Raw genomic sequence first — 18,239 nt, 5'->3', positions numbered from 1 at the left:
ACACTTTATTCTCTAAAGGCTGTGTCCATAGTCAGCCTCTAGTGCAGGGAAAGCAAGTGAAATGCATATTCCAAGGACAAGGAAGTGAGCAAGGAGTCTCTGATTGCCTCAGTCCTGCTTGGGGTCAATCAGCTGTCATATCCTTTCAATGACCTCTTCAAACTATGGGCTCAAGGAATATTTTTTTAAAAGATTCATTTGTTTAGGAGAGATGGAGAGAGAGAGAGAGAGAGAGAGAGAATCTCAGCAGAGTCCATGCTGAGCTCAGAGCCCCATGTGGGGCTCGATCTTGTGACTCTGAGATCATGACCTGAGCTGAAACCAAGAGTCTGATGCTTAACTGACTGTGCCACTCAGGGACTTCTCAAGGAAGATTTTTTTAAAAGATGTGAAATATTTGAATATGCTTGTATGCCAGTGGTAATGGTCCAGTTGAGAGTAATAAAATGATAACTAGAGAAGAGAGGAGATTATTGTTATTTAGTAGAAAACCAAGAGACTTTATTATGGGATGGTTACATTTGTTAGAGAAAGAGAATGTAAAAAGGCCTGAGTAGTGAGAGGTCCTAGAAACTAAAAAGAGTAAGTGAAGTATGCAGAAGACAAACTTTAACTTAAATTTAGGATTTGGGTTTGCTCCAGTTCTGATGTTTAAATCTGTACCTAAGTTTGGATAGATATCTTTTCTGCACATGTCTTAAACTGAAAGGTTATATAGGGATGAGCATGTTGAAAGGATGCAAAGAAGTACAAATGAAATTTAGTTAAACTGAAAAGCATGTTGGCTAATGAATGAATGAACTATAGTAAGATAGCAGTATAAACAAGAAAAGGCATACACTCAAAAAATCAGGTGACTATTGTAATTGCCTTTTGAAGGATAGATAACTTGGATCAAATTGAAAGACAGGGAGAGTAGAGGGTTAATTGGACATGGTGATTTATAAGTTTGTATATCTTACATTTCTTAGTCTATGAAAGTACAGACTCTGTTATGGTTATGTAGGCAAGAATTGTGTATGAAAAAAAATAAGCACATTCTGGTGATTTTTCAGAAGTATACTGACAGTATCACCTTTGAAGAATTGCATTGTGACCCTTCTAGGACAGGACTGAGAGCTCTGCAGTTGACAACTTGGCCTGAGGGGAGAAAATGAGAAGGACAATTATCAGGATACTGGTAGCACATGTACCACACCACATCATTACAGACACTATATTCTTCCTTCTCAATACTTCATTTCCACCCTGTATGCACACCAATATTTCTATCAAAGATGATAAGGAAGAAGGTAGCTATTTTAGAGAGCTGGTAGTGGGCTGTTTAAGAATTTGGGCTTTGGAATAGATAACCTGTGTTTTTTCTATCTCAGTTTTATTACTCATTACTTAACATTTTTTAGCTTAAATTTTCTCACTTGTCAAACTGTAATAACAATAGTACTCTCCTACTCAATGGGATAGGTGTGAGGTTTACATCCAATCCTTCCCAGAATCATACCTTTTAAAAGAAAATATACCTTAATTCATGGAAGAGGAAGCATATAAAGTTGATGACCTACAATGTCTATGGTGTTTTATGTATATTATGATATTTACTATTCTTAAAACACTTTGAGTTAGTTGGTTTGGTTTTATCTCCATTTTAGAAATGAGGAGACTGAAGTTGATCAAACTAAAGACTTGCCCAAACACACTGAACCAGAGAGTTAGTCAACTATGTTCTTTCCCTTACATGATGTTACCATTCACTCCACTGATTTTAGGTTTAGACCATAAATAAATTAAATAGCTATGATTTTAAAGCCAGCATAATTGTGATTTGTATTTATTCTGGCATACTGTTTATACAGACATGCCCACTGCTATTCCCACTGTTTATTTCAGAAGTATTTTTCAGTGTTGGTTGCAAATTGGAATCATCTGGGCAGATTAACATCATCGTTTCCTGGTTCTCACCCAGAGATTCTGAATGAATTGTTTTGTAGACACAGAGTTTCCAGCTCTTTAGGTTATTCTAATGTGCAGCCAAGATTAAGAAGCACTGCACTAAAGGAAACTGCGTTCCCTACAGTCTTTGTGAGCAGCAGTGGTTATTTTAGGATCATATGATCCTGCAATATTCACTCTTTCCCCCACAATTGGTTGGGTTAAAATTAGTCAATTTATAGGATGGTTAAACTCCCATCATATAGTTGTATAAAACTGGACAGCAACACAGAAGAATGAAAGTGGACCACATTCTTACACCATACACAAAATAAGTTCAAAATGGATGAAAGACCTTAATGTGAGATAGAAAACTATCAAGATCCTAGAGGAGAACACAAGCAGAGCCTCTTTGACCTCAGCCACAGCAACTTCTTACTAGACACATCACCACAGACAAGGAAAACAAAAGCAAAAATGACTTACTGGAACTTCATCAAGATAAAAGCCTTCTGTACAGCAAAGGAAACAATCAACAAAACTAAAAGGCAGTCTATCAACTGGGAGAAGGTATTTGCAAATGACATCTGATAAAAGGTTAGTATCCAAAATCTACAAAGAACTTATCAAACTCAACATCCAAAAACCATATAACCCAGTTAAGAAACGGGCAGAAGACATGAAGAGAAACTTTTTCAAAAAAGACATACAGATGGGCTAAAAGTCACATGAAATGATGCTCAACATTATTCATCATCAGGGAAACATAAAACCACAATGAGATACCATCTCATACCTGTAAGGATGGCTAAAATCACCAACAAAAGAACAAAAGAAATAGGTAGTAGGAAAGATGCAGAGGAAGGAAAACCCTTTTGCACTGTTGGGGGTAATGCAAACTAGTACAGCTATTCTGGAAAATGGTATGGAGGTTCCTCAAGGAGTGAAAATAGAACTACCCTATAATCCAGCAATTGCACTACCAGGTATTTACCCAAAGGATACAAACATAGTTATTTGAAGGGACACCTTCACCTCAGTGTTTACAGCAGCATTATCAACAATAGCGAAACTATGGAGAGAGCCTAAATGTCCATCAATTGATGAATGGATAAAGAAGAAATCATACACACACACACACACACACACACACACACACACACTATATCTAAAATGGAATATTACTCAGCCATCAGAAAGAATGAAATCTTGCCATTTGCAATGACATAGATGGAGCTAGAGTGTATTATGCTAGGTGAAATAAGAGAAAGACAAATGCCATATGACCTCACTCATCTGTGGAATTTAAGAAAGAAAACAGATGAACATATGGGAAGGGGGGGAAGAAAAAATGGAGAGAGGGAAATAAGCTATAAGAGACAACAGAGAAAAAACTGAGGGTTGATGGAGGGAGATGAGTGGAGGATGGGCTAGATGAGTATTGGGTATTAAGGAGTGTGCTGGTTATGAGGAGCACTGGGTGTTGTATGTAAGTAATGAATCACTGAATTCTACTTCAGAAACCAATATTGCACTGTATGTTAACTACCTAAAATTTAAATTTAAAAAAAATCAACAAAACAAAAATATGGGTTAATCAAGTGCTCTCATTTTTGAATTTTTAAAAAGATTTTATTTATTTATTCATGAGAGACACACAGAGAGGCAGATACATAGGCAGAGGGAGAAGCAGGCTTCCTGTGGGGAGCCAGATGCGGGACTTCATCCCAGGACCCTGGGATCACACACTGAGCTGAAGGCAGAAGCTCAACCCTTGAGCCACTCAGTCACTCAAACACTGAGTACCCAGGTACTACATCGCTTTAAAATTTAATTGGAAAATACCAACAAAAGAAAGTTTTAAGCTAGTAGTTCCCAGATTTTATTAGGCATTAGAATTACCTGGAGGCTTTAAAAACTCCAGTGACCTGCCTTGCCTTATATACATCCAATCAGAATGCCTAGGGTGGCAGCCAGGCATTAGTATTTTTAAAAGATATCAGGTTATTACAAGGTGCATCAAAATTTGGGAACCACTGCAGTGAGAGGTAGGAGTTTAAGTCTAATGGTCATGCTATCAGCATTATTTCTCAAACTTAAATGCTGATTCTGATGTAGTAGGCCTGAGATGGGGCCGAAAGTTTCTAAGAAACTTCCAGGTGAAAACTAATAATGCTGTTCCAGAGACAACACTCTAAGTAGCAATAAGAGTCTAAGAAACTGTGAGGGAGGCACAAATTAGAATGAGGGAAGTGGAGATTATGAGATTAACAACAACAAAGATGTAAAATAGAACTTCACTATAATAAAGATCTCTAAGCTCCAGATGTGAGATTTGTAGAGTTTCCTTGGATATAGAAAGACCTTTAAGTTCTTGTTGTGCCTTAAAATTAAGTTTAGATTTCCTGAGCTTATTGGTATGTTTGTTTTTACACTAAACCTTCATTAACTGAAGCGAGTTAAACAAGACAGTTCGGTTGCTCAAGATGTTTTTTCTTTTTCCTCTTTCCAATTTGCCTACTTATTGTATTATCTATTTTTGCATAACAAAATATCCTCAAAATTTAGTGGATTACAACAACATTTATAATCTTATAGTTTCTGTGGGTCAGGAATTTAGGAGCAGCTGATATGGGAGGTTCTGGCTTAGGATCTCTCATGAGTTTGCAGTCAGGATAATAGCAAGGGTTGTGGTCATTTGATGACTTGTTTGGAGCTGGAAGATCCATGGGCAAAAGGGCTCACTCACATGACTGTTGGCTGGAGACCTCAGATCTTTACCATGTGGGATTCTTTAGAGTGTCCTAATGACATGGCCATTTGTTTCCTTCAGAGTGAATGATTCCAGAGCAAGATAGACCAAGATGGAAGCTGAAAATTGTCTTATGACCTACTATTTACGTCATAGACCATCACTTTCACTTTATGCTACTTTTTAGAAGTAAGCCATTAAGTCTAGGTCATAGAAAAGGGGAGTTAGAGTCCACGTATTGAAGGGAGTTTTATAATTTGTGGACATATTTAAATAATCATAGATGTTTACTAATACAAAACCATATGTTTTAGAGAAAGCTGCTCTAGGCAGTGGTTCTCAAAGTGCATCAAAATCATCATAACTTGGCAAATGAGTATGAAAACACTTGGGCTCTAGCCTAAAAGTACTTAATAAGAAACTGGGGGTGGGACTCAGTGATCTGTAGTTTAATTAGCTATACAGGTGATTTTAATGCAACCTCCAAATTTAAGAACCATCAGCTTCATCTAGTCTTGTTAATTAAGTTACTATTGTTAGGTTGGAACTAAATTCTGGCCAATTACCTTTGGGTATATATTGGGGCTTCTGGGAAAGGCTCATTGCTCTTAAGGAGCAGCTATTGGATGTGTTGGGATGTATAGTATTGAAATGGATGCAAACTGCCTTGTTACCAGACTAAGGTGGAAGACATCAGTGAGAGCAGTTTGGCAGAATTTTGGAGATGTATGGCTGCACCATGGGTGTACCTTTATAGAAGTCTGCCTGTGTTATGGATTTCTGACTGTGTAAGTTAATAAATTCCTTTATTATTTATGCCAACTTGAGGCAATGTTTTCTCTTGCTGTTGAAATCATGATTGATAATCTAAAGTGAGTATTTATAACTTAAAGTGGTCAGCTCAGTGATTTTACTCAATCCTAACTGCATATTTGGGTTATGTGGGAAATTTTTAAACATGCAATTTTGGGTCAGTTCTAGGGAATCTAAATAGCCTGGCTTAGAGCTCTAATGTTGAATTTTTTTCAGTATGTGATTCTGAGGTATAGGCAGTGCTGAGAACCATGGAAAACTACAACTACTGAAAGTCTGCTTGTCCAGCTATTGACCACTTTTCTAAATTTGCAAACTAATTTTCTCTGATATTTTGAGTTTCTTTTCAGTCTATGGGTAGTTCAGTCTGGATGGTTAAAGGAAGACATTGGTGTGGAAGCAATTCTTGTTAGTGTCTTGAGTCATTTTTGTTGTTTGCTTACATAAAAAGTCAACTCTGGCAACACATCTCTAACATCATTGAAAAATTAAGTCTTGTGTTACTTCTCCACTAACTTCCAACCATTACTTCTCATTTTGTAGTTATTATTCCATCCTGAAATAGCCTGGTAGAAGGTGGGTATCAGGATTTACATTATAACATTGCTGGAGGTAATTGGGCATTGGTGGTAACCTAAGTATCTATCACTTGGGGAGTTGGAAAATGAAATAGGGTAGATGGAATACTGTACTGCAGTTAGGAGTAAAATACTGTACTCCATGGAATACTGTACAGCAGTTAGAAGTAAAAAGTGAGCTATACATCCATCTGCTTGGTTAGGACTTAAAAACCTCTTGTTGAATGAGAAACATAAACAGCAAAGTCTACACCATAATATAATTTTTGGCAGTTGAGAAACAGATCAACTTCAAAATACATTATATCTAAAGGATTATATGTAGCTTTGTATATTTCTACATACATGCATACATTTGAATATATATAATCAGTGTTAAACATACTATGCTTTCTGTAGGGGAGGGGAAAGGAGAAAAACTAGTGATGAAGAGAAGAAATGTAAAACAAGAGTCTTGTTGGTTTGAGCCCACCCAGGAATGTCAAAGGGAGGAAAAAGCCCCCAAGAGTCTGGCAAGGAACAACAATAAATGTATCCCATGAACAAGGGAGTAGTGTTATCCATTCTTTGTACCTGATATTACTATCCACACCCCAACCTTACAAAGGCCTCTAAAACCTTGAAATATGCTATGGAATTTGAAACCCTGTAATTGAGCTTGAGAATTTCATATTAAATAGGTATAAAATTTAAGCCTAAGAGCTTTGTTTAAACAGGAATATCAGGGTGACTGTCTGCCTGTCTTTGTTCAAACAGGAATATCAGGTGAAGGAATTATTAAAATGTAGCTAGTGCTACACTTGCTGCATAGGAAACTTTTTTTTTTTTTTTAATTTATGGGAAGACACCATATGGACTAGTGGAGCCCCTGTTGTAACTTTGATTTTAGTAGTTTAGTGCAAGCTCCAGGAAGGTGGAGATTGTTTCCTTCATATGCTGTGCCAGTAATTCACACAGTGCCGAGTCATATGGTTAGTCCCTAATAAACATTTTGAAACAGTAAATTAAAAGTGTTTGGCACAATATTTGGACAGTTTGAAGCTTCTGGAAGTCTAATTTAAGTGGAATATTGGTGAATCCTCTTCAAGACTCTACTACATATACATATAAATTAAACATTTACATGGTGGTGTAGAAAAATGCCTTAAGCAAAACTTCATCTTAGTAGACTAGGCAGTATGGTCTATTGGTCAAGAGTTTGGGCCCTGGACATGGGCAGGGTAAAGTAAGAATCTTAGCCTTGGATCACCATCACCAACACCTGGTAAAACCAACACTTGTTAGCACTGTGTTTTTGGGGTTCTTACCTAGGCAGGAATTCTGGAGGTGGGGCCCCAGCAATCTGATTGAGCACCCTCTCCAGGTGATTTTGATGCCTGGCTAACATTTGAGAATGCCTAGCTTGAACCATTTATTATACTACATTCTCTCTACCTTTCCTCTTTTGCAACCCATGCTTTTACTTTAACATTTGCTTAAAGATCAATTGCTGTGTTTAGACTGTATCTATTTTTTTCCATTTGCAGATAGTGGGAACCAGTCTTGTGATATATCATATTCAGATGGGTTTTGCATTCAATGGAGCCTGATAATATGTATTGTTCAGTTTATTTCTCTGAGTGATGCATATACAATCTGGAGACTAAAAGACCTATTAGAAAAAGGGGTAATAAAAATAGTCAACATTTCATTGTAACAAATCATTCTTTCTACTCCTTTGTTTTAGTATGGTTCAAGGAGGCTATGGTGGTTTTAAAATATGCAAATGATGAGGTACATAGGAAGAGAGGGCAAATATTTAATAGGTTAAAAATTATGGTGGGAGAAAAGAATAAATCAATTGCTTATAAATAAACATTAAGCAGTAATAGTAAATCAGTAGTGAAATATGTGCTAAAGAAGGCACTTGGGAAATAGCCTCGTTATAGGGAAAGTCATGGTACTGAATTAATTTTTGAGTTGAGGAAAATTAAGTTTCATCTTAGCTTGCTTTGTAAAATGAAAGCAATGACTACCAATTAATGGAACATAAAACAACTGCCTTTTAATACCATAGACCTAGAAACTTTTCTAAAGTGAAAAATGGTAATACACTAGTCAACAAGAAGTATACTGTATTATCATTGGCCTACATAAGCCTCTTATTTTTCTTTTCACATCTCTTTCCTGCTCTTCCACTTCCTCAGGTAACCATTCAGATGCATTTTATATATATTTTATTTCTTGTCTTTTTTTCTTTTTCTTTTCTTTTTTTTTTTTTTTTTGTAAAATTTGTGTTTTGTATACAAGCATTTTTAAAGATTTTATGAGGGAGGGGGAGAGACCAGCAGAGACATAGCAGAGGGAGAAGCAGGCTCACTGCCTGGGAACCAATGTGGGACTGGATCCCCGGACCCCAGGATCATGACCTGAGCCGAAGGCAGATGCTCAACCACTGAGCCACCCAGGCGTCCCTGTATACAAGCACTTCAAAAAATAATACAAAATTAATTACAATTAACTCTCCATACTCCTTTCCAGCTTGAGTAATAAATTTATGGGCAGATAACTCTTCCTACTCTTCATTCATTCCCACCCTAGCCAGATTATTTTGAAGCAAATTCCAGACTTTATATATTTTAAACTTCTATAAATGAGCTTGTAGTATTTTGTAAGTTTATAGTATTACTCGACATTGATTTTTAGGGATCCATCTCTGTATTTGTGGGTACATCTAGTCTAACTAGTTCATAGCACTGTGGTGTATCACATATTATGTATCCATTTTTCAGGAGTGGAAGTAGGGAGGTAACTGGATGGCTTTCAGCTCCATCTTACCACAAATAGAACTGTGATAAACTTTTCTTTTTCCTTTTTTTTTTTTTTTTAAGATTTGATTTTATTTATTCATGAGAGACAGAGAGAGAGAGAGGCAGAGACACAGGCAGAGGAGAAGCTGGCTCCATGCGGGGAACCTGATGTGGGACTCAATCCCGGACTACAGGATCACACCCTGGGTGGAAGGCAGGCACTAAACCTCTGAGCCACCCAGGGATCCCCTGTGATAAACTTCTTAATACATGTCCCCTAATGGGCCTGTGAAGAATTCCTTTGTGATGTATGCTCAGGTATAGAATTTTGAGTTGAAAGTAAATAATTCATCTAATGCTGCCACACTGGTACAGAAATACTGGAGAGCAAGCTGTACATGCACCAGGAACATTTGGCATTATCTACCATTTCCCCCTGGTTTATTAGGCATAAAATGATACTGCACTATTTTCATTTCTATTTTTCTGATTAGTATTAGGTGTGACCATACATTGATATATTTGTTAGCTTTTTCAGGTTCCCTTTTCTGTAAATTGCTCTTATCCTTTGCCCTCACTGGAGTTTTTAATCTTAGCGATTCATAGGAATGCCTTAATTTTAAAACATATCAGACTCTTGTTAAGTTTGCACTTATGTAGTTTTTAAATTTATGATCTGTTTAACTCTTTCCATCTTGACCTTATATAGAAATTCTTTTTTTTTTGTATATTTTTTTAATTGGAGTTCAGTTTGCCAACATATAGCATAACACCCAGTGCTTATCCCATCAAGTGCCTCCCCCCCCACCCCCTCAGTACCCATCACACAATCACCCCATATAGAAATTCTTAATCTGGGTAAAAATTCAGTATTTATCCATGTGATATGTTTCTGTTATTCTAAGAAATTCCTCTCTGCCTTGAGGATGTGATTCCATATTTTCTTTTATTGACTTTGGTTTACTTTTCCTGTTGAGGTCTTCATTCCATTTGGATCCCACTTGTTTACAGTTAAATAAGAATTTATCTTAGTTTTTCTCTATATGAACCAGTTTTTCAGGATCCGTCTAAATCATTCTTTCACCATTGATTTGTGGGGTGATTTCTTATTACATACTAAGTTCCTTCAAGTAAATGAATCTGGCAGCTCTCTATCTCATTAGATCATTAGTTTGTTCTAATACAAGTACCATACTAGTTTTTCAGTGTTTATAGTATATCTTCATGTCTGTAGTGTAACATAACATTTTCTTTTCAAAGCTGTTATTCATGCACCTTTAGTTTCAGAGACCACTTAGAATAAATGAATTCCTTGAGTCCAACTGGAGTTTGGATTGGAGTTACATTCAATTTGATTACCTGTGGGATGAAATAGTATTTCATAATGATTACTATCACCTGTGATTATGGAAATATTCATGTATAGTCCTCTTCTTTATTAGATTAAAAAGTTTGCTCTACATGATACTCTTTAAGCTAAACCTTAGATACTTGATTGTTTTTGTTATTAAAAATAGTAACATTTTCATGTTTTCTAGATTTCAGGTTTAGAGAACTGCTATTAGGGTGTGTGCTCATGTGCATATGGGGTATGTGTGCATGCCCAGCCAGAGTTTTGAATTCAATCTTAATGGATATTCCCAATCTAAGAGTTATATCTCCTTTTTCTCAAGATTTTCTGACTTTTTGGATGGAAAAATCATAGGCTTGGGAGATTCTTCTCTATTTCTGGGTTGCTAGTATTTTTTAAATTCATATATGAATGAATTTTAGCAAAATAGTTTTACCTCTATTAAGATTTTTCTATTAGAATAAGTGCCAACAACTGGCTATCTTCCATATACTTGATCTTTTGAAAGCTTTCTCATTTTTTCTTGTGTCCTGAGTTCAGTCTGAACTTCCAAATCCCTAAGTCTTCAGTTTTGCCATACTTATTGCAAATGTTTAAAAATTCATTTTAATGATTTGATGAAGTTATTTGTTCTTTGTCTTGCTAAGGAGTTGTAAGAGTTGCTTATTATTTTGAATATTAGCCCTTTAGCAGATACATGACTTATAATTTTCTTTCATAGGTTGCCTTTTAATCTGTTGATGGTTTGTTTTGCTGTGCAGAAGATTTTAGGTTTATAACCCCACATCTGCCTTTTTTTATTTGTGTTTCTGGTGTCCTATCAAACAATTGCTATTTGGTGAATGTCATGAAGCTTTCCCCCTATGTTTTCTTCTAGGGGCTTTGCAGATTTAAATATAATATCTAAATCTGGAATGCCTGGGTGGCTCAGCGGTTGAGCGTCTGCCTTTGGCTCAGGGCATGATCCCAGATTCCCAGGATGGAGTCCCACATTGGGCTCCTTGCATGGAGCCTGCTTCTCCTCCCTCTGCCTGTGTCTCTGCCTTTCTTTCCGTGTCTCTCATGAATAAATAAAATCTTAAAAAAAATACCTGAATCTTTAATCCATTTTGAACTGGATTTTGTACATGGTATAAGATAGAGGTTCAACCTCCTACTGCATGTGAAATCGAGTTTTCCTAGCATCCCAAGCATCAAAAACCACTGTTAACACCCCTCTGGGCAAAAGTCTGGTTAGGTTTTTACCTTCTAACTCCTAGAGATGTTAAACTCAGGATATAAGGGGATGGGGATATAAAATAGGAATCTTGAGGTTTCAGAGAAGTAGTGAGTGATAAATGATTGCTTAAGCTTGGCTGGACTATCTCTTCTTCTCCTTTATTTCTTACTTCAGGACAGCGTTATGCTACTCTGGTTTTCTGCTACTCTGTCCATCTTGGCCGCAAACCTAATGCTTTGTGATGAAGAGGCTGGCAATCTTTTTTTCAATGCAATCTGGGAAGAGAAATGAGAACTTAATTTCACCATATTCTTTTACTGCTTTTACTATCACCCAAGACCTTAATATTGCAGGAAATTTGATCCTCCAAGTGCAAAGCCACATAAGGAAGGAAATAGTAAGTTTATGATAGTCCAAAGTTAACAATCTTGTACATGAGGCCAGTAGTGAAAAATATTCAATGTGGCTAAGAAATTTAAAGAGGAAGGTATACTTTTTTTTCCCCTCAGGGAATTGTATTTCTTCCAGTAATAGGACTTAATAGGACTTAAATATAATTTATGGCTCTTGGCTGAAAATTCAGGAATAACATATTGTGCAAACTTGCAGAATCTGACCATGATGTTCCGACTCTGAACAGACTTTTGGGTGATAAAAATTTTGGTAGCATTGAGTGAGAGTCATTTATGGATAAGGAAGAGAATTGGCAGTAAGGCTAAATCAGGCAGGTAGGAGTTAGCCCAAGGCACCTCCAAGTTAGAGTTGGGCATGGGAGCATAAGGGCAGCATATAGCGAATCTATGAGGGAGGCCACATATAGTATGAAGGGGATGTGATTAGATGAGAAATTATATTGGGGAATGAACTGGGGGCAAATCAGGCTGTATACAGCATGGTAGGGATTGGAGCTTTATCTTAGAGGCAATGAAGTTTGATAGTGTTAGTTAAAAGTGAAATATATTGTAACAGAAAAGGAGAGTTCATGTGGTTAAGTAATACATAAGGGTAATTTTGTTTGATTTTTTTTTTTTTTTAACTCCACAATCACTTACATCTCCCCCCCCCCCCCATAGGTGAGTTTTTTTCAGTAGATAGGTATGTTGCCAATTTCAAATAGTACATACTCATACTTACCTGAAATGCATATTTATTTAACTGGGCATTGTATTTCTTTGAATCAGGTGAACATGGCCCAAGTAATAAGAAAATATCTTGATTACAGAGATATGAGAGACACTAGTTTGATAAGGTTTGTGATATTTTAGATAATAGAGAGAAGCTGGCTTGAATTTGGGAACAAATTTGTGCAGGTGACAATGATCAAGTTCCTATGGCAAGGGGCTTGAATTGTGGCTGAGCTTCCAGCTGTTAACTTCCCTGGAAGTTAACCAAAAGATAACTGTTCCAGGGGATAACTGTATCCTGTGAGGATCTTACAGGATAGAATCAGTCCCTTAGTGGAAGCTAATCCTTTTTTTGGGCTCTCCATCCTTGCCTGTTTTTGCTTTTACTGTTAATTCTATGGGATTATAGATCATATAGCTGAAAACACCTTTACAGAAGGAGAAAAGGAACTAGAAAAAATCTCCACTAAAATAGTAAACAAAGCAAAATGGCATGAATAAAACCAAATACTTAAGCACTTTCAATAAACACAGTAAAATCACTGGAGACTATTAGAATAGATGAAAATCAATCACTGTCCTATCCAGAAAGGCTATAATATGCCAGATATATACTAAACAAAAATAAAGCTGTGGTAGCTACACATCAGACAAAAAGCAGTTGTAAGGGTATATAAGATGTTTACAAATTTTAAACTTAAGGGAACTCAATAACCCTAAATATTTAAAACAGAAGTCCTTAAAACCAAAGAGATAAACACCATTGCAGTTGAGTTGGGATTGGAGCAAAATATACAACCTCCATTGATCTAAGTAAATCCCACTTCTCAAGGAAGGAAGCAAGCAAGCAAGGAAGGGTGAGACCACCTAGAGTTGAAGGTTGAGAGGGTAGTTACCCAGCCAAACCTTGATAAGGCATCAAATAGAATGAACACTGGAAAAGAGTTAAAAATAAATTGCCGGGGATTTCTGGGTGGCTCAGCGGTTTGGCACCTGCCTTTGGCCCAGGGTGTGATCCTGGACTCCTGGGATAGAGTCCCACATCAGGCTCCCAGCATGGAGCCTGCTTCTCTCTCTGACTCTCATGAATATATAAATAAAATCTTAAAAAAAAAATTGCCGTAACCTCTGTAGAACTGGTTTTAGAGAGGAGCAGAAGTCACATTGTAGAAGGTCTAAAACTAAATATGGGTGACAATGTAGCCATTGGGAGCCCTTGCATTTCTTTGATACCACTGGCAGCCACAGAAATCTTGGAGGGATAACGAGCCTCCTTTGGCTCGGATGTAACCTGTTGCTAATTCTATTGCCTTCAACACATCCACATTTTATTTTTCTCTCTGAGGCAGTAGCTCTCAAATTCCCAGCCATAAGTGAGGCACAACTATACTCCATTCTGATTTTCAAATTTGGAGAGTCTCAAAAAAATTTACTCTCCTTCGATCACTCACTTGACTAAATGACTCTGATGGACCCTGACTGAGACAGTCTGATTCTATCAAGGAAAAATAATCCACATAACCTAACTCAATGGAAGCAATTTAATACAGGGAATTGTTCACATAGCTGATGAAAGAACTAAAGGAGCAACTAGGGGATCACATAGGAACTTAAGGCCAACTTGGGCTAAAGGGAAGCAGGAAAGAAAGTATAGTGCTACCAGAACGAGGAGGCTGGTAATGCCTTGAACCATGGAGAAAGCAGCCTTCATGGAATTGCAGACAGAAGGCCTATCAGGTAGCTGCTAAACCCAAGGAGCCAGAATCATTGCTGAAGGTATTGCCTGAATTGGAAGAAGCAGAAATACTCTAGCTTTAGCTCTTTACTTCCTCTAGTCTTTCATCAGTGCCTCCCCATTAACTGCTGATACCTGGAAAGCAAATGGAAAGGGAACTGAGGCAGGAGAAAGGAGTGACATAGATGTGAGAACAAAAAAGCCATGACAAACCCACGTAGGCAGGCTTACGGCATAAGCATCCTGCCCTTCTTTCTTGTTTCTGCTCTGGGATAGTTCTTTCTCCTTATCTAATTAGGGAAGGAAGAAATACCTGATATCCTTATTTGTAAGCAGTACTTATTGCTGCTATCTCCTACAGCCTTTCCAACTTGGGTATCTTTTTCTCTGCAGTCAAATCCACAGCACTAAGTAGTACATTACCTATCTAGGGAGAGTAAAAGGGAAACTACCTAGTAGAGACTATTGATTTGAGAGTCTTGTCAGGGCTTGAGTTTCCAGGTAGCATTTAGATGATATAAACCACAGATCTAGCACATAAAACCATACACAGTGCTCCAGCTGTGGCTTATCTGCTTATAAATATATTAACTTTTGATTAAAGGCATTCACCAAGACCATATAGCTTCATCAGAAAATTATGACTTTGTTAATTTTAGTCTGGGTTTGTTACCTATTTAGTCTTTCAACACAGTTATTAGAAGTTTGTCTTTTTTTTTTTTTTTCATCAACTACTAGCATGCATGGTTTCATGAAAGACTCTTGGATGTTTTATTCTCTTGGTTGTAAAGGAAAGCTCTTCATCTCCATTAACTATCTTTGTGAGATTATTAGATTTTGATTTTGATTTTTTTCACATAATTATTCCTCCTAGCTTATTTACAAAATTGATAAACCTTTTATGTATTTTTTCCAGGATGTTGATAAAATACCGATACTATTGTGTTTTCTTAATATCTTTCATTAACTGGTCTTCTTTGGGCATAGTACAATTAGAAACATTTCTAGCTACATTTTCTACAAATCTATATTTCTCCATCTTATTCAGGAATGTTTGTAATCTATATATAATCCATCAATGTCACAAACCTATGTTTTTTTTTTTTTAACTAAAGCCATTTATTTGGCAGGACTTCTTAATGAATTTACACTGCTTTATAGTAATGACTGTTTCCTGTAGTGCTCAAAAATCCCTTGTTTGATAGCTTACTAATAGAATTGCATATGGGAATGAAGTAAACCTACTGGTCTACTGCACTAAGAAAAAATATGAAACATATTTTCTTTAATATCATTAAAAATTGCCATTGTCTATGACTTTACAAAGGAAAAATTACTTTTAGAAACCCATAGGCAAGGTCTTGTAGTATTATGAATTGGTAATACAAATTGAGGGGTGGAAACAAGTTATGGGCTTTTCACACAGGGATTCTTTATAAATTTGGAAAAATGTAAAGCATAAAGAACAAATAAAATCACACTAATACCACTGTATCACAAAGTGCTTACATTCAGTGGGGAGTATCAGAAACCTGAGAAACTGTGGCTTAAATTTGGAGTTTTATATACTTGGTAAAACTTTCACAGATGGGCAGTCCCAAGCTGGCATGGCATTCCATGATGCTATTAGACCCAAGATCCTTCTATCATTTTCCTTCATTAGGGCAAGATAACTGCCCCACCTTCAACGTTGTCTACATATCCCAGGCAGGAAGAAAAGATATGTGCTCACTTTCTGAAATATGGTGGGAATAAATATAAATTATTGTGTATATGTTGCAAGCTAACCTATCACTCCTGGTTTACAAATGAGAAAATGGAGGCCCAGTTTCTCCAGGTACACAGGTAGTAAAGGAGGAAATCTGAGGTTTTATTACCCATTTCTCTAATTCCTAGATACATGCTCAAATTGACTTTACTACCATTTTAGTAGCAATGGTTTAAGTTGCTTTGACTTTTAAAAGCCCTCAAAGTTCTTGGTTTTGACTTGTTTTATGGAAGAACCAAACTTCAGTGTCTCATGTGACCCTTCTTTCCCTCATAATTAGAATGGTCTTTTTCTGAGAGCAATACTTGACAGAATGTGGTCTGGGAGCCACTTCTATTAGCTTGACTGCTGGTGGTGGTGGTGGTTATGGTAAGGCTTGTTAACAGCATGGATTATTGGACCCAATCCCAGATCTAGTGAATGAGACCCTAGGGGCTTGGTTCCATAAAAATGCATTTTTAATAAGCTGGACAAGTGAATAATATGACCATTAAACTTTCAGAACCACTGTACTAGAAGATAATTTTCTGCCAAGCACAAACTTACTCTGAGTTGCAGCTGTTTCCAGGTCATATAGTACTCATATAGTGAAATGAAGCAAGAATATTATCTACTCTTGGAGCAGAGGGTCTTTACTCTGAAAAGTGGTCCCACACTTCCTGAAAGCTATGGAAAGTATTTCTGCAAGCAAATACAGTTGGTGAGACTGGTATGTGTATGTTTTCTGTAATATAGGTCTTGGCTAAAATTGCAGGATCTAGAGTCCAAATGACTAGGTTCAAATCCTGACTCTGCCACTAAACTGGCTGTAAATCTTGGGCAAATTACTTAAATCCCTGTATCTTAATTTTCTAATATGTAAGGTGGGGATAATACCTATCTCAAGATTGTAGGATTTAGAAGAGTCAATACAGGTAAAGCATTTACAGAAGTGTCCAGTATTAGTTTTCAACAAACATTAGTTATTGATGTTTTTGTGATATCATTGTCAAAACTTCAATACCTATGTGGATGGTCTCTTACCACCCTTGTACCTGATAATCTTTTTTATTTTTAAGGGTATATGATATAGGATCAATCTGCATGATTAAACTTAATACTGGTAAACAGCTTATGGCATAGAGCCTGTTAATGGCAAAGAACAGAGCTTATGGAAGTTTTCCTGCAGACTGTCCTTGTAGCAGAGTTAGGTGAGATTAGCTGGCTGATTCTTCAGTTGCTGCCTTAAAGCAACCATGCAGTTGGGAGGAGATGGGTCACGACTTCTCTGAACCTCAGCTCTTAATTGAGGAATACTTGATAGTATCCCTCCTACCTTGGAGGAAAGCTGAGAGACTAATTAAGCTATTTCTGTGGCTCAGGATCTTAAGCTTTTAAGAGCATGAACTATGTTAAAACTTTACTAATTGCAGCCTGTGGTTTCTATTACTGCGATCCCTGAAGCTTCTCCTGCTTCCATTTTGGAATATGTACAGTAACCTAAAATGCAAGAAGGTGGCAGGTACTCAGATGGTAAGTCTGTTATGTATGTGCAGAAACAATGCACTTTATAATTAAGATCAAGTGATTGGATTGAGCAGAAGACAGAATCAGAGGCTTTAGTTGAAATATCTAATGAGGTAAATGAGAAACTTTGTTCTTGCTGTGAAGCTGAGCGTAAGTGAATATAAACTGGACTATCCTAGTCATGAAGAAGAAATGACAGATGAATAAGCTTATTTGTGAGGTAAACACCTTTTCAGATACTGTGTCCTTCCCTTCCCCCCATTGATTCTGTGCTTTTAATTCTATGACACTTTAACTTATAATATGTTCATCTAATACCTTCCTCTATCAACTAAACACCCTGCTTGGAATCCCTGTCGAATGGTTAAATAAACTTATGCTACTCTGAGGTTGATATAAGCATTGTATGGTAATCACTTCTACATTGTTGTCAGTAAGGTTCCTTTAATTTCCCATCATCCCCATGTATTCCTAGTCTTGGATGTGGAATGGGTATTTTACCTGTTCATTAATACTGCTTTCTGATGATGGTTCATTTCTCCCCTGCCTCTTCTCAGGCCTTTTGAAGTATCTTAGTGACTATTCCAACTTCATGTAATAACCTAGGACTGTAATTTTCTTTTATATTTTGATGAGATTATCACCTGATCTACTGTCTTTTCTTTACTACTACTA

General features: G+C 36.8%; 1 long non-coding RNA gene across 3 annotated transcripts in view; it reads right to left on the bottom strand.

Moving 5' to 3' along the window:
- LOC112675902 (uncharacterized) overlaps positions 1 to 18,239 on the bottom strand; it is a 91,114-nt gene that overhangs the window by 55,119 nt on the left and 17,756 nt on the right. Inside the window, exons 1-2 of one of the 3 annotated variants that reach the window (XR_007407465.1) lie at positions 11,458 to 11,790; positions 1,076 to 1,140 (exon numbers count right to left, since the gene is read on the bottom strand). This is a non-coding gene — a long non-coding RNA (uncharacterized LOC112675902). Of the gene's footprint in view, positions 1 to 1,075; positions 1,141 to 11,457; positions 11,791 to 18,239 lie in introns of those variants that run through there. The other 2 variants (XR_007407466.1, XR_007407467.1) reach the window with 2 other exon arrangements.

The sequence above is a fragment of the Canis lupus genome, chromosome 30 (assembly GCF_003254725.2).
Source record: "Canis lupus dingo isolate Sandy chromosome 30, ASM325472v2, whole genome shotgun sequence".
Classification (NCBI taxonomy): Eukaryota; Metazoa; Chordata; class Mammalia; order Carnivora; family Canidae; genus Canis; species Canis lupus.
This window is presented reverse-complemented; position numbering and strand designations above follow the sequence as displayed.